Source organism: Protopterus annectens, chromosome 17.part0, assembly GCF_019279795.1.
Source record: "Protopterus annectens isolate FY-2018-M chromosome 17.part0, PAN1.0, whole genome shotgun sequence".
Lineage (NCBI taxonomy): Eukaryota > Metazoa > Chordata > Ceratodontiformes > Protopteridae > Protopterus > Protopterus annectens.
Genome location: NC_056751.1, coordinates 822,892,855 through 822,916,409, shown reverse-complemented (window position 1 = coordinate 822,916,409; position 23,555 = coordinate 822,892,855). Strand labels below are relative to the sequence as shown.

The window sequence follows — 23,555 nt, the reverse complement described above, 5'->3', positions numbered from 1 at the left end:
CCTAGAGCTTAGTGCAGCAGCAGCCATTATCAATACAATTTGCCATAATGCTCTGGTGGCATAGACCGTTAGACCCAGCTAATTATGACCCAGCTGACCTGAGTTCAGTTAGAGGCTTAGAGGATAGGTATATGCCTATCCTGTGAGGTGGAAGGACAGAGGCATTGACAAGTTGTAGCAGGCCTTTTGAAGAACCATGTGGGTCCATGACCTGAGAGCATACATGTGGCTTACCAAGTCACTAATAGATGGTAGCCTTCATTCAGCAAGTGCCTAGAAGCACGCAATTCTGTAGGAGGAAGGCATTGAGGGACCTGTGATGGTGAGGGCTGTATATCTCTTTCCCTGAGGACGGGATAGGTTAATAAGTGAAAATACCTTCATTGACAGCATGCCTGTGAGGGCACAAGCAACCCTCATAGCTGTCTAAATGTTGGCCTCTCCCATACCTCTCAAACTCTTAAAGCAAGAAATCTGGACAAAGCCATAAATAAAAGTGGGACAAAGGCCCCAAAATAGGAACATTTTTAAAATATTGCTCTTACAAACTTAGAAAGTTGATAGAATAACAGGTTTTGCATTAGCATGAATTTTCTAAAGGGTATGAAGTCTGAAACTTAAATGTCTGCCATTGCCAGTAATTTGCCAGAAAACCAGTTTTATGAAAAATGGACAAAAAAAATCTGGACATTCTACAAAAATCAGCCCAGCCAGCTGTCATCACAATGTATCTGGGAAGATCCCCACAACAAGGAAATGACGGAATTCCAACTGGGTGAGGTGTAATGGCCAGCTGACACAGAGCCAAAAAAGTTACAGAAAAACAAACCAGCTGCCATGATAGAGGAACACACAGACTTAATAACTACAGTAAAGTATATGTGCTCATCTACTGCAGGGTATCTGGTTCAGATCTAAACCATTAAGGAAATGTGTCTGTTTTTGTTATGTCTGTATGTGTATGTGTGTCCATGCATGTAAATGCGCACAAAGGAATATGTATATGTATGCACGTGTGTGCGTGATATTTGTGCATTTGAGTTTCTTTTCTGCATGTGTATCCATCTCTCTCTCTCTCTCTCTCTCTATATATATATATATATATATATATATATATATATAAATAAATAAATAGATGTGTGTACCTCTGCATGTGTGTGTGTGTGTGTGTGTTTGTGTGTGAGTGTATACGTGTTTAAGTTTCTGTATATATATATATATATATATATATATATATATATATATATATATATATATATATATATATATATAAGGGATAACTGTGTCTATGCCTTTTCATCCATCTGTGTGCATATCACTGTATTTATGTATGTATGTGGAGTATATCTGTATGTTTGTGTGTGCACTCAGACATAAATATTTACTTAACTTTTATATTATGTAAAACACTTCCTGCAACAACAATTACATTTCCTATTCCAGTTTTCAAACGCTATATACATGTATATATTTACAACTAATAAAACAAATATAAATCAACATATAGCCCATTTTTGTAAATGCAATAATGTCCTCTAGGTGGGCATTACAGGGATATAACAGACCTTCTAAAGTGGGGAGGCCCTCCACCTGTGGTGTCAGCCTCACAATACCCTTAGGCAGTCCAATATTTCCCTGTAGCACCCACTAAGTTGAACACTACTCCTTCTTTTTATGACTATCTTCTTTATTTGTTATACAATGAACTTATATTATATGGAGTACTAAGGCCATGCTCCATTAACTTTGGTATAGCACATTTCATGCTTAATAACCTAGCTATAACAAGCCATGGTACACAGAGCTTGCTGATTACTGTCCTAAATTAGGAAAAAGACAACCATGCTATAGACTTGACTGAGGTCAGAGAGGTCGATAACAAGCTATATTATAGCTTCCTTCCATTTTTTAGGAAGTTGCTGCTTGTAATGCTTAATTCCAAATATTAATACTTGCATAATACTAATGCTGGTGGGAGAGGCAACCTTGAGAAAGAGAACAGTAGTGTATCATAATATATGTAATGATTTCTTGGCAAGAACTTATGTAATTTTTTCTAGTAATTATTATTTCTTAATCTTGTTTATTCAGTTACAGAGTTTAAACCTCAAATTCAGAGAAGAAAGGGCAGATTCTGAGAATGCACGTAAATCCCAGTTGTATAAGCATTATTTTTACATGCTATGCTGAAATTATCTAAAGGAAACAAAATTAAAAAAAAATGCCATTTAAACAAATTGATCATAGTTTTCTGCATGATTGCAATGTTACAAGAGAGAGCTATGACATTCAGTATGTAACATAATAAAAAAATGCATTCTAAGTCATGAAAACAATGAGAAATATTACTAGTGCGCTGCTACATGATGCTGTGAGCAGCGTTTCTGAGGGAATTGCTAAATGATTCTTTAAATTCATCCTATGCTTACTTTAGTGTCTTACTCAGGGCCACATGCTTGCAAGGAGAAACTGAAAGAGTCAAACCCAAGAATACAGAAGGCAAGCAGTGCTCTATGCATGGGCAATCTATAAGCAACTGCACTCCCATACATGCCAGCCTTAGCGTATGCTCAGTTTCCAATCTTGAGTATGCAAATGTATGTGTGGATAGCCTCTGAGCTCCACCAAGAGGCGCAGTCCCCATAGATTCCACATGATCCCTTGGGGTAATAGACCTGGCCACCATCAATATGTACCACACCCCCAACTGGCCCTCTAGCTCCAGTTATGGTAGATGAACTTCGCTCATACATGACATGGTCAAGAGAATAATCATTTTCACAGTGAAGCTATTAGCTCAAGCTGTGCTGTGATGTCACAAGGGCTATGAAGTATGTGAGAATTTTAACTCGGCAAAGAATTGTACCATACAGCTCAAACATCACCATTATGCCCATTTTGTCTAGTCTGTACGTCTTTCCTCTGCAACTTTTCATAGTAGCTTCCCAGATTACTGCATGCAGGTCCAAGTGTATACTTTGCTTCTCAACAAACGTGCGTGTGCAGGTGCGCGCGCACACACACACACACACACACACACACACACACACACACACACACACACACACACACACACACACACACACACACAAACACTCTTGCACAGACATACTCATGCATGCATGCATGTGTGCACTCATGCACGCACACACACACACACAAAACACTCTTGCACACACATACTCATGCATGCATGCATGCGTGCACACACACACACACACACACACACACACACACACACACACACACACACACACACACACGCACACACATACACTACTCTTGCATAGACTTTCTTGTACATGTGCACATACATGCTCATGCGCACACACAACCCTCTTGCACAGGCATACTCATGCATGCATGCATGTGTGCACTCATGCATGCATGTGTACACTCATGCACGCACACACACACACACACACACACAAAACACTTTTGCACACACATACTCATGCATGCATGCGTACACACACACACACACACACACACACACACACACACACACACACACACACACACACACACACACACACACACACCACTCTTGCATAGACTTTCTTGTACATGTGCACACACATGCTCATGCACACACACAACCCTCTTGCACAGACATACTCGTGCATGTATGCATGTGTGCACTCATGCACGCACACACACACACACAAAACACTTTTGCACACACATACTTATGCATGCATGCGCGCACACACACACACACACACACACACACACACACACACACACACACACATAGACATGCATACATATTCACCCTGTTTGATATCAATAACATTTCAATCTGCAGGAGGTATTCCTTCTATAACAAACCTAATGATATATGACAGATATCATTCAAACAATGAAAGTGACTTAAGAGGGGGCAAATCATAAATAAAACAACTTACTGCTTGTTTCATTTTTAATATTTCTTGACTGATACTTTTGTTAGTAGCACTAATTCTTTGAGGAAATCTGAAGCTAGAAGACTCAACTTCGCAGAGTGCCGCTTACTGTTTAATTTACAACTTGTTTAAATTGGTGGGGTTTCCTTCAGGGAAATTGTTCTGAAACAGCACAGTAAAAAAAAAAAAAGATATTAATCACACGGAGCATTTCAGGACGTTTGCATTAAGACAAGGATCCCCTTACATTTCACATGTTCTGAAATGAGAGGAAAGATTTCTAGAATGCTTTTTGTTTAAGTTTGAGCACTCCTTCCATAAGACAGCCTGCTAAGCCTCTGAACTTGAAACTGCCTCTGGCAGAGGAGACATATGTAACATTGACCTTAAATGGTAAAAGCTCCCAGCAGCGAAAGAGAGGCTAGCAAGAGGGAGAAAAACCGTCACTCAATTTTAGGCAAGTAAACTCTTCTCAGTAGCCCACAGCTCTGCTCAACTTTCAGTGTGAATCATCTCGCTTTCTTCTTAAAGGTATAGTGAATTATTACAATTATTATCTAAGATTTAACTAGTGTCATATCCTCTGTCCATTCATACAGTCTTGAAGCTGATAACATGCAGTATTTGTTTGGGAGATCTGACTTAGAACAAATATCTAACCTGTATCAGCATTTTTGGGAGATAACATGATTTTAAAAGGCTATATAATAAAATAAATGTTTAGCATGAGACGTTAAAGAAATATAAAAAGATAATGAAATGTTTTAAACTTATTTCTCTGTTACTGACAGATTAATAAATATTTAATTTACTTAATCTGTGTTTGTCATGAGATGGTTGTACACCTCACTGTAACCCCCACCACTTGGCAGAGCATCACGTTTGTCACTTTCTTCCTAGCAACTGATTTTTCTAAGAGTGCACCTGGAAGGTGTGTTTGGAGGTATAGATTTTGTTGTTGCATCAAGTTGCCCTTATTAGCATGCTAATATCTGAATTTTTTGTGGGGGTGCATTGCATATATATGGCTCCTGTTCTTTATTCACGTTTTCTTTTTAAATATTTGCATGAATGCTCCCCAGGGTTCAGTTGTCATGTTCACTGAGCTGGTGACTTTGAAAAAACTGTTAAACTGCTTTTTAGGAAGTACAACGGAATAGTGGAAAGTTTTTTTTTTTACTTGATCTATCTGGAAGACACTATAGGTGGTCTTCACTCCTTCATTAGCTATCTTGAAGAATGAATATTTACATTGCATTTTCTTGCAGCCTCTGCTGCAGACAATGACAGCATTTTACTCATGAGGATGTTTGACTTAAAGCACTTTAATTGCAGTAAATTAATTGTATCTGTGTGCATTGTCTGAATCAATGGACATCTGGTTCTTACTGCAGTCAGGTTAGGTTACATTCTATACATTATAGTCATGCTAAACACAGGCATTTTCAAAAACAGCTTATTGATTTTTTACTCTGTTTCTGTGTTTCAACTTTAAGGTTTTTGCATTTATGTTTTCCTGTTTTAATGTGTAATCTATTCTTAAAGGGAGTTATCAGGTGACTGAAAACCACCAGTGTGACTTGCAGTTTGGCTATTTCACTAACTTTACTATTACAAATAAATGCCTTACTGTTAGTTCACTTTGGAGTATTCTCACCACATTCCCTGGTTCATTTATGGTACATTCACTTATCTAGTTGTGTGTTGGCAGTTGTATTATTTCACACTGCTAAAAATATGCCTTTAGTAATGTCATACTTTTGAGAAGTTTGTGTATATGTTTATTTTTTTGCCTTTTTGGTTGTGTTTTTATTGTTCGTCTTGGTCCTCTTCTAACCATATTCCTGTCACCCTTGAGTCCAGAGCTACCTACCTTCTATATTCCCATATCGGCATATCTAAGCTCCAGGTGGGGGTCTGTCATGCCATAGAGTAGCATCTTTGAAGACCCATTGTTTTGGTAAATGGGTGTGGATCAGGACACAGTGACAGTTATAACTTTCATTCTGCCTGGTTAGCGTTGTCTGTACAGTCATATCACAGGAGCACACATTTCTTAAAACTTTGCACCTTGTGATTTTTTTTTTTTTTGGGCTGTTATGATGTTGCAATGCCCTTATCCTCCACAAGATGGCAGTGAAATTGCAGTATTCCCAAAATCCTGCCCATAAAGAAAAAGAACAGGTCACTAATACTCACACATCAAAATTGCCGTTAAACCAGCTGGAACGCAGATTTGTCCTAGAGCTGCAGTACAAACAACATTTCAACATGTTCCACACCTTTAGATGCTTTTGTCATTAAAAATATCATTTACATTTAAGTAAGGAAATTCACCCTGTGGATCACGTCAGTCGCCCTCGTTAGACAGGGGTCCAGGGAAGTAAATAGTGTGGGAAGAAATAGCCAGGGAATTGTTATGGCTAGGCTTGTATAGGCCCTAGGGCCAATAGCCTAGTACCAACCTATGAACCTATTATTATATTCTTGATATATTAGGTAACATTTTTATCATATTTATTTATTTATTTAATTTATTTATTTGCAGTTTCTTATAGTAAAATTAAGAAGACAGGCAGGAGCATAATACACAGCTTAGGAAATTATATACGTTTATCACTACAAATATTTTTCTCATGCGTATTACTTTTAATGGGCTAATGGTGTACTATGTGTGTAGAACATACTTAACCTTATTTTATGCCATCACCTCTCCCTCCAATATGCAGAACATGACTGGAAAGTGACCTGACTAGCAATGCCGCTGTAATTTATTGGGCCCAATATTAATTGTAGAATTGTTCCTAAGCAGTGGTACCTGATGCTACGAGGGTTGAAGGAGCTGCTTACTGATCCAAATGGGCAGTGCAGGCTCTATTACTTACCAGGCTGCATGCTGTTCCATACATCCGTTTGGCTCATAGCTCTCAGCGTCTTTATTCAAGAATCAGGGACAAAGCCAAAATTAATATGGACCTCAAATTAGAGACAGTTTTTAAATACCACTCAGTCAAAAAAAGTTGAGTAATAGGTTCTGCAGCAGCATGTATTCTGTGCACACAGTAGTAAGTATGGAACTCTGCTGTCTGGCATTATTGACTAAAATGTAACCCCCCTTGATTTACCAGAAAACAAAAAACAAAACAAACAGAAAAATGAGGTGCAGAGCAAAAGTATGACACAAAAATCAGGGTCATTGTGCAACACTAGAGACACTTGAGACTCAGCTAATATTAACTTAACCACCTTCAAATTCACGAAGGATAAAATGAAAATGCACCTCGAAGAAAGAAGGGCACGGTAATTGTCTTGGAAGCATGTTAGCTCAGTGCTTAGCGTTTTTATTTCACTGTTCTACATTTCAATGCTCATTTACATCCTGTCTGGTTATTGTTTGGGTGGATTTTCTGTATTTTCCCTATGTCTACATGGATTTTGCACGTTTTCCTCATGTCTACATAGATTCTGCTTGCTTTCCCTATGTTTAAATGGACTTTGTATGTTTTCCCTATGTCTACATAGCTTTTGCATAGTTTTCCCTATGTTTACAAAAATTTTGCATATTATGTCTACATGGATTTTGTATGTTTTCCAAATGTCTGCTTGGATTTTGTATCCCCATGTCTTCATGGATTTTCTCTTTGTATATTAGCAACTCCCACCTCTTAAAACATACTGGTTGATTGGGATATTTTAAAATTTCCATGTTTATTGCCCTCACCCTTGTAATTATAGATATGTCTGAAAACTGTTCTAGTAGGATCACTTACTCGATTTACAAATAACTTAAAAAAATAACATTACATTTCTTTTAAATGTACTTCTAGGGTTAAACAATGCTGACAGAAGTCTTGTAAGAATAAGCTTCCCTGCTGTATCTTCTAATGCTTTTACCAAATGGATAACACAGGCCAGCAGTCCTGCGTAACCAATTTCCTTCTCTTCATTTAAGAATTACTTTACATCTGCCTCTGCCCTAAAGTTCTGAAAGTTTTTTACCCATTACTTCTTTAGCTGGGCTGTTCCATATGTATGCTGCTTCTTTGACAAAAATACTCTCTCATATGGTTCTAACCCGGCTTTCTCTCCCTAATTTCAGAAGGTGTTGCCTTGTTCATTAATAGAAATTTTGTGAACAATTATCGCCCTCTGTATTATGTTTATTTTCTTAAAGTACTTGAAGGTTTTCCCTCTAACTTTTATCTACTAGCACATGCACTGTTATGTACCTTATATTTTCTCGCCCTGCTATAATTTGTCTACTTTATGGTTCCTTTTACAGAGCCTACATGATCTAGCCATTTTGTTTCTATACTTCCTCAGCTGCATGCCTTTTAGGAGGTAAGGCTTACATAACACGATAATCCAGACGGGAGTGAGAGTTTAGGGAGTGAGATACAGTGAACAGCATGTGTGGTGCTGCACTTCTTCTAATCACATTTTTGAACTGATTACCTAAAACGAGATATAAATGCTCCAAGTCCTTTTCCATATTGTTGTTGTTATCCCTGCCAATGCCCCCGCTCCCCCCAGTGTTCTGCTCTCTGGATCCATGTTTCCTATTTATACTACTCTGCAGTTTTTGCAAAGGACTTGACCTGTCATACTGCAGGCAGTTTATCCACACTTCCCAAGCCCTTCTAAGCCATTTCAAACAGTTTTACATATCGATTTACTTATAGACCTCTGCATCATATACTGAAAGAAAGAAAGAAAGATTATTTTTTCTATTCATTCCATACTGTTGTATAAATACATAAATAAGAATGAGTCAGATTACTAATACATTGCTGGTTGAGCAATAAAGATGTCTTACAAGTAGAATGTTTAAAATGTTTGTTTAGCTGATATTATGTGATAACATTAAATGCTGGCCTTATTTTTTGCTGTGCTATGACACATCAGTATATTCACAGTATGTAGACAAATAAAAAATACACACACACGTGCGCACACGCACACGCATATAAGTGTCTATCAATGTAACAAAAATAAAACCCAGATGGATCAGTGCTGCTTAGATCATGAACTACAACAGCCTACAATGGAATTGAAAAGGGGAGAATTCAACAGCGCATAGCCAGATTCCAGAACCAGAAATACTGCAGTTTACATATGGGAGCTTGTGACAGAGAAAACAATTTTATTTTATAAAGCAACCCTGGATTTTATAACTTAGATTTTGTGCCCATAAGGTCCACAGTACTGAAGCATGCTTATCACAGTATTTGAGAAATGAGAGGAATGCTTAGTGAGCTGTTATTGCAGTAGAGGAACTGGCCATCTTGTTTGCTAGAATAATTTGCATCCTTTAGAATCACATCTTGCAGTCATGACCAAGGCTTGTTTGGTTTTCAGTTTGTGTGTGATCCTTTCCCTATCTGAGCTTATTGCCGTGTGAGTGAGTAGACTTCAAAGCCACTTGTTTATTTTTTTATAATTAGGTCAGCTCCCAGCTCAGGCTCACAGCAGTGTGGTTCCCTTTTTAATCTTTATGAAGACATCATGGGCCACAGGTCTTATATTTTTGGACCTCATTTGTTTTACCATTATATCTTTTAACAATATCATTTATTCATTATGTATTTTAAACAGTACTGAACTTGTAGATTTTATTTTCTATAATAAAAATCAAATACATGGAGGATTACAGCATCAGTAGCTGTTTCTGATATAATCTTTTTCTTTGCTTTTATGACAATGAAAACAGAGCATATGTATGTGTTGGGGGGGGGGTCATACAAAAATGTTACTTAGACATTTTTGCACTGATTTCAGGAAGGAGCATAGGAACACAAAGTTTGCAATCCAGAAAGAAAGTATGTCAAAACTGAATAATTCTAGAAAAAATAATAACCAATAACTGCTATTTATGTTCTTTCTAAAATATTTCCTGTACTGAGACCATCTATACTGTTTAGACACACTCTGCCCTCTGATGTTGCACTCATTTATAGTCACTTTTTATACTGCAGCCAGGACACTTTTGCAGGTATTTGGTACTGCCATTATTCTAAATAGTAGCATTACCACTTTATTCCCCCCAGCAAAGCACATTAATGTACTTTAATGGATGTAAAATTGCACAATTGATTACATCAAATCAGGAGAAAGGAGCCTGTGAACATTAGCAAAGTGCATACACATGGTAGACCATCATAAAGTTAAGCCCTGAGATAACTTTGGAACTCTCTGTGACTGTCACAGCTTTGGCACTGACTCTTTCTCATGACTTATAGACAATTGCTCAAAACACCTGAGTTCAATTTATGGTTGCCTGAGCATCGTGGTTCAAGCTGTGATATGCTCATGTTTTCTGACCTGTTCTTCTGTGGTGAATTTTGGGTGGTCCAAGGTTGGTGCACCTCAGTAAAAGAGCAAGACAAGTATAACATTGCCTGTCAGTGGTAACTCTTTGTCCAAGCTACACTGACCTAGAGGTGAGAATAATCAAGTAAAGAGATCCAAGAGGTATGTGGCATGTAGTAGGTTCCAGATGGGAGATTGTTTTGTTGTGTTGTCACAATTATAATTTGAGCAGCCTGAGTGCATGCATTGCAAGAATGTATGCATCCTTGTTGTTACTCACAAGCTGTTGTGATTGGACTGCTGTGATATGAAGTTCTGTGAAACAACTACAAATAGTGCCTCCATTTCTGATCTTCAGTCTCACTACTGGCTAACACTGATTCTTTTAAAGTTTCTAGTTTACTTCTGCTAGTCTGTAATCTTTGATAATCACTGTCATTTTGTTTTCTGTATTTGCACTCCTGTCTTTGGGGTTGTAACTGTTCACAGACATTTTCTGGTTCAAGGTTATTCGCATGCCTATAGTGGAATGTGGGTACAAGTAAAACAAAGAAGGTAGAACCATATTATGAAGTAACAGAAATAATTAATAATAAAATAAAGTACAAAAATAAATAGTGACCAGAATAAAATGCATGGTAAAGACTGGCAAAGTAACAATAATAAAAACAGGACATTGGTGCAGAGTGAAAAATAAAAAATAGATGTGACACCCCATGCCCTGGCCCAGCAATCAAGGAGCCTCAATCCTCACCGCCAACAACCAGGGAGAGCATCTCATATATGAGGAAAGGATAACAAATACACACAGTAAAGTGCAATTTCCCTTAAGAGCACACAGAGATCACAGTCAGTCCGGGACTGGTCGCTCCCTTGCTCTCCAGGTCCCCAATAACACTCCCCACTGGCACAGCTATAGGGTCCAGATTTCAGCCTAGTTGGCAAGCTAAAACCTCTAGCACCCTCTCTGTCCAACCAGTGCTTCATGTCCCTGCCCAAGTAGCGGAGACACACAGACACACACACACACACACACACACACACACACACACACACACACACACACACACACACATGTACTTTGAGAAGAGGTTATACAACCACATAGACACTCCTGGAGAAGGCTGGCACAGTTTCTCCAGCTATGCCCCTTTCTCCCAGACTATACAGTAGTACCAGCTGCCACTACCCACTAATACTTATCAGCTACTCAAATGCTCTTATAAGGGTGTCCAATTATTACTGTGCAATATTATTATTCATGGCTAAAGCTATTAGAGTGGCTTTGTACAGTTTTACCAAAGGCATGCAAGTACTCTTAAGAGCTTAGATTATTTCTACACAAACCAGCCACAGTTGAAAGATTTTAAAATATTTAATAATAAATAATTAAAACCACAAGACAATACTTTCTACTACACAGACAGTGGTAGTCAAGAGTTCAGAGATCACACAGAAATACCTAAATAAATCAGTAGTACAGTTCTGCCATCACAGAATAACACTTAGTCTAATCTTTATTGTTCCTAGCTAATCTAAAAGAAAACACAAGTCTAAGATAACTCACTTCAGACAACAGGCAGTGCTGTGAGTTGGATGTTCAGACAAAAATGCTTAATGTCTCTTGGTTCTCTCTGTTTAAATTGAAACTGCAGTTCTGATAAAACAATACATCATTTCACACTTTCCTGGTGTTCCCAGGCCGACAGAAACTGCATTTACATTCTTTTACACAGAGCGATAAAGGACATTCCACATGTAAATTCTGGTCATTAACTTTCACCTTAAAACAATAGGCAGGGAGCCATCATCTAGCTGGACTGGAGCCGACTTTAGATCAAAGGGTCACAACATGCTTTTACTGTGTCAGTAGAGAGCACTGTTGCCACATTTTTGTAACAGCATTTTTTTCATGTAAGACAACAAGCCTGTGATTCACATTCATATTTACAAATGATAGAATTATGTACCAAATTCTATTTGACTAGGCTGGCAGCCTTCACCCATCTCTACCAGTCTTCACATTTCTCCCCCCATCCCCCGGAGAACTCAAGCTAGTTTTTCAAGTGCCCCTTGAGAAACGCCGATTGAGAGGGTTAGGTCTATCTGAGTATACCTACCCCATTCCCTGTCTTGAGAGCCCATCTGCATTGGCATTGCTACTCCCACTGCGGTACTGCACGGACACATCATATGCTTGCAACCTCAGGCTCCATCTTAGCACCTTGGCATTTTGCTGACTGGCTCTGTTTAACCATGTTAGAGGGTTGTGATCTGTCATAACAGTGAATGTTCTTCCACACAGATATGGCTGTAGTTTTTGCAGTGCCCACACTTTGGCTAGACATTCCTTTTCTACAGCTGCATAGCATTCCTCTCTGGGTTGGAGACTATGACTGAGATAAACCACTGCGTGCTCTTCCCTCTCTGAAGAAATCTGGCTAAGTACATCCCCACCCCATGGTTCAAAGCATCCACCCGCACAACACATTCTTTGCTGTAATCTGGACTGGCTAACAATGGGGGTCCTCCCAAAGCTTCTTTAAGCTTCTGGAATGCCTACTCACATGCTGGGGTCCACACTACCCTATCAGGCCTGTTCTTCCTTGTCAGGCCTGTGAGGAGAGCAGCTATGGTACTATAATTGGGGACGAACTTTCTGTAGTGCCCTGCTGTCCCTAAAAATATCCTCACCTGCTTTTTAGTAACAGGTGCAGTCCATGCCTGAATGGCTTCCACTTTGGCAGGTTCTGGACTTATCTTACCACTCCCCATTATATGTCCTAGGTAGGAGACCTCTGCCATACCCACTTGACATTTCCTCGGCTTAATGGTCAACCCTGCCCTCTGTAGTCTGCCCAGCACCTCCCTGACATGCTGAAGGTGCTCTGGACAGAAATGGCTGTAGATGGCAATATCATCCAGGTACGCAAGGGCAAACTCTCCTGCTCCTGCAAGGATATGATCTACCAGCCTCTGAAAAGTCACTGGGGCATTCTTCATCCCAAAGGGCATCTTTGTGAACTCATATAAGCCAGAAGGAGTCACAAAGGCTGACTTCTCTCTAGCACTGGGAGTCAAGGGCACCTGCCAGTAACCCTTGGTAAGATCAATGGCTGTAAGATACTTAGCCCCACCCAACTGTTCTAGGGCCTCATCTGTCCTAGATATGGAGTAAGCATCTGACTCTGTGTGACTGTTTAATTTCCTGTAGTCCACAGAGAACCTGGTGCTGCCATCTTTCTTTGGCACCAGCACCACTGGGGAGGCCCATGGACTGTTGGACTCTTGAATCACCCCTAGTTCCAACATCTCCTGTACCTCCTCCCTCAGAGTCTGTTTGACTCTCTCAGGCACTCTATAAGGGGCCTGCCTAATAGGTCTTTGGGGTCCTGTATACACTTGGTGCTGCACTAGGTGGGTGCACCCTGGTTTCCCAGTGAACATGTCCCCAAATTCCTACAACACTGCTCAGATTTCTCGAACCTGGTTAGGAGATAGCTGCTGGGATATTGCTACCCCTTCCACTGAGGTGTCAGCCCGAGCTTCACTGAGGAGATTAGTCCCCAGATCTCCTCAGACTCCTCCTGCAATCCACTGAAAATGCTCAACACAAGGGCCTTCCTATCATGGTAATATTTCATCATGTTAATATGGTACAATTTGTGCCCCTGCTGTCTGCCTAGCAGTTCCACCATGTAGTTAACATCACCTACCTTTCTTACCACCTTGTAGGGACCCTCCCAAGCTGCTTGCAGCTTGTTGTGTCTGACAGGAATGAGAACCATTACTTGCTGTCACGCAGCATACTCTCTAGCTCGAGCATTCCTGTCATACCACACCTTTTTCTGTTGTTGGGCTTCTGCCAGGTTCTCCTGGGCCAAGCCCATGATTTCCCTGTGCCTTGTCCTGAGGTTTAGGACATATACCACAACAGACTTCTTGTGAGACTCTCACTCACCTTCCCACTCATCTTGAATTAAATCTAGTGGTCCCCCTCAACCTATGCCCATACAGCAACTTAAAGGGTGAAAAACCTGTGGATTCCTGGGGAACCTCTCTATAAGCAAACAACAGAGCTGCAAATGCACATAGCATGGCCTTGATTGTAGAGTTTAACCTCTCAACAAGACCATTAGTCTGGGGATGGTAGGGGGTGGTCTTCATGTGCTTCACCCCACAGGACTTCCACAGACAAGCCAGCAGGTCTGACATGAAATTGGCACCTCTGTCAGACAGTATTTCTTTTGGGAAACCTACCCTGCTGAAAATCTCTAAAAGGATTTGCCACCTTCTCTGCCTCAATGGAGGACAAAGCCACTGCCTCAGGGTATCGTGTAGCATAATCCACTACCACTAGGATATACTTTTTCTCTGTGGAACTTGGGGTACTCAGAGGCCCCACAATATACATAGCTACCCTCTGAAATGGCTCCTCAGTCACAGGCAAAGGCATCAAAGGAGCTCTCACCTTGTCTCCTGTCTTGTCTACCTTTTTGCACTGCTCACAGGTCCTGCAGTACCCTGTTACATCTCTGAAAATTCCAAGCCAATAGAAGTTCTGCATAATATTTCCCTTTGTACGTTTTATGCCCATTTGACCTGCAAAGGGAATATCATGGGCTATGGCTAGAAGCACCAGATGGTAGGCTCTAGGCACTACCAACTGCTGTACTCTCTCACCTTCTAGCCCTCCCTCAGGGGTCCACTCTCTGTATAGTAACCCTTTGTCCCAGTTTACAGATTCCCCCTTTCCTTGAGAACCAGGTGCCTCCCTAGCTACCTGCCTTGGGCCTTGCAAGGTAGGGTCTGAGAGCTGAGCCTGTCTCAACTCTCTCCTTGTAACCCTTCCCAGCTCCCCTTCCACAGGAAGTCTGGCATCCTCTGACAGTAGTGCCTCACTGTCAGCCTGGGTACTACTACTCACCTCTACCTTTGCAGTCACTCTGTCCAAGGGACCATCAGTACCCACAAGCAGCTGCGGCTCACCTTCAGTTTCACTGCTACAGGGTAGCACCCTCCCTGAAGTAACCACCTCAGCAGTCCTGGATGCAAGTATGCAGTTTGTGTGGGTCTCCCCCATGCTACCAGACCCACATGCTTGTCTCCTAGCCTGGCTGCTTGTAACTACATAAGTATATGGTACTGCCTCACCCAAATTCTTCCCTATCAGGGCATCTGCAGGATGGTAGTTTAGTACCTCTGTTGTCTCAAGACAACCTGTTTATTGGCATTTTGTCTTTCCCACTTACTGCCTCCCTCACCTTTGGCTCCCCACCTTGCCTCTGTAGACATCTGTATGCCACATGGCCCCACTGGTTGCATTCATAACATTTAACCCTAGCTCCTAGACGTGTACCTGGACTAGTGGCTTCCCCTGCTACTGGCAGATTATGTTGGGGCAGTCTGTGCTGCCCACCATGGCTTCCTTTAGACCAATGAGCAGTACTGGGGGTCCCCTTCCTGTGAGGGCTGCCCTGTTTGCAAGGTATAGGTCTCCCTTTTTCCACAACTCATCTGAAGTAACACATTGTCTATCAGCTAACCAGATCCTCATGTCCTCAGGCAATGTGCTAAGGGCTTGTTCCCTCACCAAAAGGTCTGCCAGCCCTTCAAAAGTGGTGACCTGACATCCACTCAACCACCTATGGAAATAAGTGCTCAGTTCAGGAACATATTCACAAACACTTTCATCTGCTTTGCGTCTGTGCTCACGAAAAACGTTTTCCTATACATTTCAGGTGTTAGCGTAAACTGTTGTAAAAGACATTTCTTTACAGCAGTATAATCTAAACGTGCAATGTTAGACATTTTGGACAGAACAGTTACAGCTTTACCATGGAGTAAGGGGTCAGGAACTGTACCCAGAGCCCTTGGTCAACTTCATACTTTTTACATACCCTCTCAAACATATGAATGAAACTATCTACATTATCCTCTCTTTAAACTGCGGAAGAAATTTACTGATGTTTTGTGCTTCTGGGGTCCAGTTACTCCCTTCCCATTACCTCCATGACTCTGGTGTAGAGTCAGCATCTCCTTCTCATGCTGCCTCTGCCTCTCTTGTTCCTCAGCTTTCAGATGTAACAGTTTCTCATTCTCCTCAGCCTGCAAACGTCGCACTCTATCATTTGCTTCTAATTCCACACGCTTAGCCTCCAACTCAAGTCTCTTTAGCTCCAGCTGGATTTTTAAGTCCACTGCAGAAATGTTGAGCTGTCCATTCTCGGAGGGAATTATATCTTCACTGCCAGTCTGATTGTCCTCCTGATTGCTGTTTTCTGATGCAGCTGTAACCAAGGCTGCAATCAGGTCTGCCTTAGTCATGTTTGCATGCACCAGTCCCCTAGCCTGGCACATCTCTGCCAGCTGGCTCCTTGTCAGCTTTCCAAACTTCTCTGCTGACATGCTGCCTGCTCACCCTGACTAACTATGCTGACAAAAGAAATAAAACAATTGTGATCTGAACTCTGAGTATTCACTGCGTGGCTGTTTTAGAGTACAAAACACATTCAAAGCTCACTTTACACAAGCTACAACATTCACTCTACCCACACCACTACAAGCCAGTTAATATTTGCCAACTAATTAATATGTGATGTGGATATCCCACAGCTGCCAAACAATTAATATGTGAGGATATCCCAATCACTGCCACCTATTAATATGTGAGGTGGATCCCAACCACTGCCACCAACTAATATGGTGCGGCTATCCCAACCACTGCACCAATTAATATGTGATGCCTGTGCCCTGGCCCAGCAATCAAGAATCCTCAATCCTCACCACCAACACCAGAGAGGGCGTCTCATATATGAGGAAAGGATAACAAATACACACAGTAAATTGCAATTTCCCTTAAGAGCACACAGAGATCACAGTCAGTCTGGGACTGGTCACTCCCTTGCTCTCCAGGTCCCCAATAAGACCCCCCACTGGCACAGCTATAGGGTCCAGATCTCAGCCTAGTAGGCAAGCTAAAACCTCTAGCACCCTCTCTGTCCAACCAGTGCTTCGTGTCCCTGCCCAAGTAGCTGACACACACACACATATGCACTTTGAGAAGAGGTTATACAACCACACAGACACTCATGGGGAAGGCTGGCACAGTTTCTCCAGCTGTGCCCCTTTCTCCCAGACTCTACTGTAGTACCAGCTGCCACTACCCACTAATACTTATCAAATACTCAAAGACCCTTAAAAGGGTGTCCAGTTATTACTGTGCAATGTTATTATCCAATTGGTAATATAGCCCAGGGCTAAAGCTATTAGAGTGGCTTTGTACAGTTTTACCAAAGGCATGCAAGTACTCTTAAGGCTTAGATTATCTCTATACAAACCAGCCACAGTTGAAAGGTTTTAAAATATTTAATAATAAATAATTAAAACCACAAGGCAATACTTTCTACTACACAGACAGTGCTAGTCAAGAGTTGAGAGATCACACAGAAATACTTAAATAAATCAGTAGTATAGTAATAACATCACAGAAAAACACTTAGTCTAATCTTTATAGTTCCTAGCTAATCTAAAAGAAAACGCACATCTAAGATAACTTACTTAAGACAACAGGCAGTGCTGTGAGTTGGATGTTCAGACAAAATGCTTAATGCCTTCTGGTTCTTTCTGTTTAAATTGAAACTGCAGTTCTGATAAAACATTACATCATTTCACACTATCCTGGTGTTCCCATGCTGACAGAAACTGCATTTACATTCTTTTACACTTAGAGTAATAAAGGACATTCCATATGTAAATTCTGGTCATTAACTTTCACCTTAAAACAGTAGGCAGGGAGCCTTCATCTAGCCGGCCTGGAGCCGACTTTAGATCAAAGGGTCACAACATGCTTTTACTGGGTCAGTAGAGAGCACTGTTGCCATATTTTTGTAACAGCATTTTTTTCATTTAAGACAACAAGCCCGTGATTCACATTCATATTTACAAATGATAGAATTATGTACCAAATTCTATTTGACTAGGCTGGCAGCCTTAACCCATCTCTACCAGTCTTCACACTAGATATCAATCAGCTATATGTTAAATGGAATAGAATCATCTTTATGGAGCATTTAAAATGGGGTGCCAGATATCATTAAACTAATCATTGACTTTCTTACTATTAATCACTAGTGTGTGATTTTGGTGATGTTGCAGTAGGGATTGAGCGTGCACTATCTTGGCTTTTACCTTTTCCCTGAGTTAGTGTGGTTTCAGAGTTAGTATATATACTAGTTACATGGGATATGGGAGGAGGGCCCAACATCTCACATGGGGTTTCAGGAAGTTTGTCCACTTGCAAAAAAGCTTTTGACTGTAATTTATTACTTTAAGACATGCTTTGCATTCCAGTGTCTCTGAGATTTTATGATCAGCGTTTTGTGAAATGATTACAAAACCACTGGACTTTCATTAGGGAGCCTTTAAAGCCACTTAACATTAGGGATTCTTATCTAGGTAACATATTCAAGAGATGTGGCTATTGATAATCAAAGGCACAAATGTTAGAGATTCAAGTTGTGCCTCTGGAATTGTCATCAGTCCTGGGAGGCTGAACTGAGGGAAAAGATCAGCTTATACTATGCGGGAAGCTCTTCCAAATATGGGACTCCAAATTATGAAGGGAGAGTTAGACTATGGTTAGACCTTTAAATATGATGATAGATTGGCAGCCAGTGTGTCTCATGCAATCTGACAGCAACACTGAGGATTAAGGCTATGAGCTGTAAATAAGTGAGGTCACCAGGACCAGAATGGAGTAATAAAACTGATCCCTCACCATAAGAAGATCATTAAAAACTGTAGTAATATTGATTTAAGAAGTAAAAACCTATACAGACATAAATCCTTTCATAATCCAGATTTATTTATTTACCAGGTTAGTCTCCCTCCCAAGATGATGAGGTATCCACAGTTTGTTCCTCCTGTCACAAATATAAAGACTTTTTTAGCCACGACATTTCGCTTTTTCAGTTTAAGGATTGCATGATAAAACAATCCCAGCTGCTCCCTTGGTTTGTCCTAGTCTAGGGTACTGTTGTAAAGGCAACTAAAACTGGGCTGAAGTTCTTGTTCAGCCTGATCTGCACTAAGTATGCCTAGATGGTCACTGTACCTTATGTAAGTGATATGACGCTATTGTCTTTTCTCAAAATAGCACAGTCCCAGTATGTTCTGATGTTACACATGTGATCCAGTTTAGACCTCCCCCTCTTGTATTTCAAAGGTATGCTGATCTGCCTTATTAAACTTTTGCCCTTAGCACATTTACCATTTTCAAGCTTTGTTTCCATGTCATAGCTACAACCAGGTTTGTTTTATCATATCATGTCTTGTTCTGAAATGTCCATGAATAAACAATTCCACTGGTGACTAATACTTCATGCGATTTTGATTTGCACTGCAGCAAAAATAATGAAACTTTGTCTTTGGCATGTAGTACAGTGTTTGAAAATATCTTAATTCCATTCATAAACTTCTGAACATAGCGTTTTGCTAAGCCATTGGTAGTAGGGTGAAAGAGTATCCTAGAGTAAAGGATGGTGTCCATTTTGTTTTATACAATGACATAATTACTGTGAAATGGACCGAGTACCATTATCTGTAACCATACATTACATATAAAAATCTTCTCACTTATCTTATTGCAGGTTACAATCCCATTTCTGGCACAGAAATGCCCTCACCTTGATCATTAATACTCTGTTTATGAAAGGTCCTGCAAAGTCTTTTTCTAGTGACCACCAGGAAATTCCCTTAGGTGCTGTAGTGTTTCTGCTAGCATGTTCTGCACCTTGTGGTTTACTACAGACTATGCACGTGTACTCAAATTCATTGTTTTAGCCACTGAATTTTCATTTTAATGATATCAGGGTAATTAGCATTTAATTCTTCCAGTTCTGATTTTTTCAGTTTCTATTAAATAATACATCTGGTTCTTCATATCAGAAATCCTTTCTCTGCTGAAAGTCTGTGTCATGCCTTGTGATAAAAATTTGTTATAATGAAATCTATGTGGCCCATCATCTATCACAAAACTTAAAACTTGTGGCAGTTCTCTACGATTTCCAGTCATAAATGCTACAATTACCAATTTAACTTTAATTTCTTGAAATGACCTTTAGTCAAAGCGTTTATAGATGACACCCCACCTTCAGGTTTATCAGTTTCTGGCAATGATATGTTATCAGGAGACCATCTTATTTACTGTGCCCTTTTGTTATTCTGTAGTCAGTCTAATATGCTGATAAGCTTATCAGCCATCTCTGAATGCATGTTGTTGCCATGACATCAGCCTCAACCTTCTACCCACAGACACCGAAGGAGTCTATACTCTAAAACTCAGAGCTGTGGCCTCCTTTTCTATTGATGTGTATCTTTTCTGTACTGGAAAAGAGTTACAGAAGCATAAAGCTGCTAATCTTTCCTCACCTGAAGGCATCACATACTAATTCCCATCTCCTCCATCAGAGGGATGACATGTTAGTGTAAGTATCAAATCTTGGTCTCAGAATGTACTACACCTTATTATACATTACCAATGCATGACAATTTTAAATGTGCTCTGTTTCTGGAATTTCAGTTGCCATGGAGTCTGCTCCTTTGGTGGTCTGTATCAGGGTGTCAGTAGTATAATCTGATTAACCACACATTTTTGAAAGTATTTTGCTATTGCAAGGAATGCTTGTAAGTATTTCACACAAGCAGCAAGATCCATTTAGTAGAAAGAAGGATCTCTATGACCCAGATGACCTGGGTTCACTTAGCAGCAAAGGCACTAGAAGAAACAGATAGGGAGGGAAAGAAATGGTGGGGTAATGCTACTCACTCTGTGGGGGAAGTGTGGAACGCTTGTCTCCAGGGTGTATGTCTCACAGTGATACTTGATGGAGACCGGACATTCTGAAAGTCTTTTCATTACTGTAAGAAGGGGACATGAATTTGAGTTACTTCATCGCATGGAGGACATTGCAGACCCATACCTTAGGTGCTCAACAAAGTATGTGTATGAGAGGTCATACTGCTAAGGCTAAACTGCAACACTTCTTATGGATGCAGGCATGGAGGTAACAAAAACTGGACCAACAACAACAAAAAAGGCTTTCAGACAAGTGTTGAAGGAGTCATCACAATTTGCTTTTAATTTTTCAACTAAAGGACATGTGCCTTTTTTATTTACCACATACCTCAAATACTGCATATTTCACTAGCCAGACTTGCACTGTGCAATCTCTGTAATACTTTCTGCAAGTTATAGAGGTGCTCACTTTGCGTTTGCCACTAAACAGTAAATTATATTGGTCCATGGCAACATTGCAATCTTCAAACAGATTTTCTGTAGTTGTTTTGAAAGCAACATGCAAAACTCTCTTCAAATTATATTCTTCTTTGTGCAAACAAGCTACTGTCTACATTAAGCATAACATGTTTCTTGGAATCATCATCAAGCAATACTTGTTGACAAACAGATGTTAAATCATTTTTGGAAACTCAGTTGTAGCATTAAATTATTATGTAATTCTGGCCCCTGAATTAATCCTGTAGGATATTTCTAGTATCTTAATCCATTAGGAACTGTTGCTGCTTTGATACATTCACATAAATATCCATTTTCCAGTTGTGGTTTCCAATATTTACAAGCTTCATTTCAAAAGAATGTAGTTGTTCCAAAAACTCATGCACACTTCCGGAAACATGGTTTGAACCTCAATTGTTTTTCTGAACCATTCTTGTATTGGCTCAGTACTGTTGGACTCTTTGCATTTAGATGCATTTAGATGAAGAATCAAATGAACTTGGCATGCCACCCATTTCAGGCCCATTTCCACCAAGACAATGGTGTATTCTTAAATCCAGTCAAACACTGCCCTGGCAGAATTCTTCAACTTTCTTTCATGAATGGCATGCCAAATTAAAAAAAAAAAAAAAAACAGAAAAACACCACAACTACACCACACATGACTTATTATAGAAGTTTAGCCCTTTTGTCCCAATCACAAGACTTCTTCAGAACACTGAGTGCCATAAGTTAAAAGATGTCATGGAAAGGGAGTGCCGAGCTTCTACATCTGAGGCAGGTAAACAAACCAGAACTTTCCACAACTAATAGTGAGCAGTTTGCCCTAGCAGGACATCTTGGCCACTCACCCTTGTGAGATTCAAATTATGTATGAATGTATATAGGCTTTTGATGAATAATTTCAAGTGAGCTATGTGTCTGGGATGAAGGCAGTCTGGAAGCTGCAACTGAAACATGGGCAATGGATTGAAGCTGTTGTTCTGTTGGAATTTCAAAGTGTATTGGATACAAAATACCAGTATCTGTAAGTACCGAGTATTTGACTAGATACTGAAACCGGTTCACTGAAAAAGGCCACATCAAAGTATACTATGGGAAAAATGTATGTGCATTGTTGCAAACAGAATTTTCTGGACTTTCTTTTTTTAGAATACACTAGTGTGCGTTAGTGAATAGATTTGTCTTGCTATTTTTACAAGTGAGTCATTTTTGGTTCATCCTTATATAAACAAACTTCAACTAAAACTGAAATGCTGATTCTAGGGACTGTTTTTATCACAACAAACTGCTGCCATAAACATACAGTTGGGTTTGATCTGCACTATGTTAAATGAGTAATATTAAAAAATCCTACCATAATTCCTACTATCCAGCAAAAACACCCTTCTCAAGAAACAGGCACTGCAGTGCATAGAGAGACAAAGCCTTGACTACAGCCTAGCTGACTCAGGTTTGATTAGTGGCTGGCGTGACTGAAAGAATGGCAGCAGGATAGGAACACCCATCTGGATGAGGAGTGTGGTTCTATGGGTGCTCTCGTCAGCGATTTTTGGTGGAAGCTAGAGATGCTGTTGTAGGCAGACATAGCCCAAAGAGAGAAAAGGGTGGGGGCATATCTCTGCAGCTGCATAGGTGGGATGAAATACCACATAAGTTCAAAGGTGTGTACCAGGCATGATGCCCACCCCTCAGGGGTGCCTCATAACCTAGTGGTTGCAGGTGAAATAAGTAGGATAAAAAAGTAAAATACCTCGGTGAAAGAAGTAACAACGGAAGACCCCTGGACACCTTAGGCTCCTCAACTTGTCCCAGCTGAATTAGGTATCTGGAGCAATTAAGAAGAGCTGGTAGACCTGGTATAGATGAGGCACAGGTGTATTAGGCCATAGGATGATGCAAGGGAGTAATAAAGGGCACAAGAAAAAAAAAAACCCTTCCAAAGAAACTATACAGTCTTTATTGATTTATAAATTTTGCACAGAAAAGCAGAACCTATCTGTCAACGTCGATTCAAAAAGGAAGCTAAAACATATCAACCAACT

The 23,555-nt window shown here is 40.2% G+C and overlaps 1 protein-coding gene across 1 annotated transcript in view; it reads left to right on the top strand.

The window, feature by feature from the left end:
• The first annotated feature begins 4,209 nt into the window (after positions 1-4,209).
• Positions 4,210-23,555, top strand: part of IRAG1 (inositol 1,4,5-triphosphate receptor associated 1) — a 1,344,613-nt gene continuing 1,325,267 nt past the window's right edge. The window contains exon 1 of the mRNA XM_044059494.1: positions 4,210-4,436. The gene's annotated coding sequence lies outside the window, so the exon portion shown is untranslated. The remainder of the gene's footprint in view (positions 4,437-23,555) is intronic.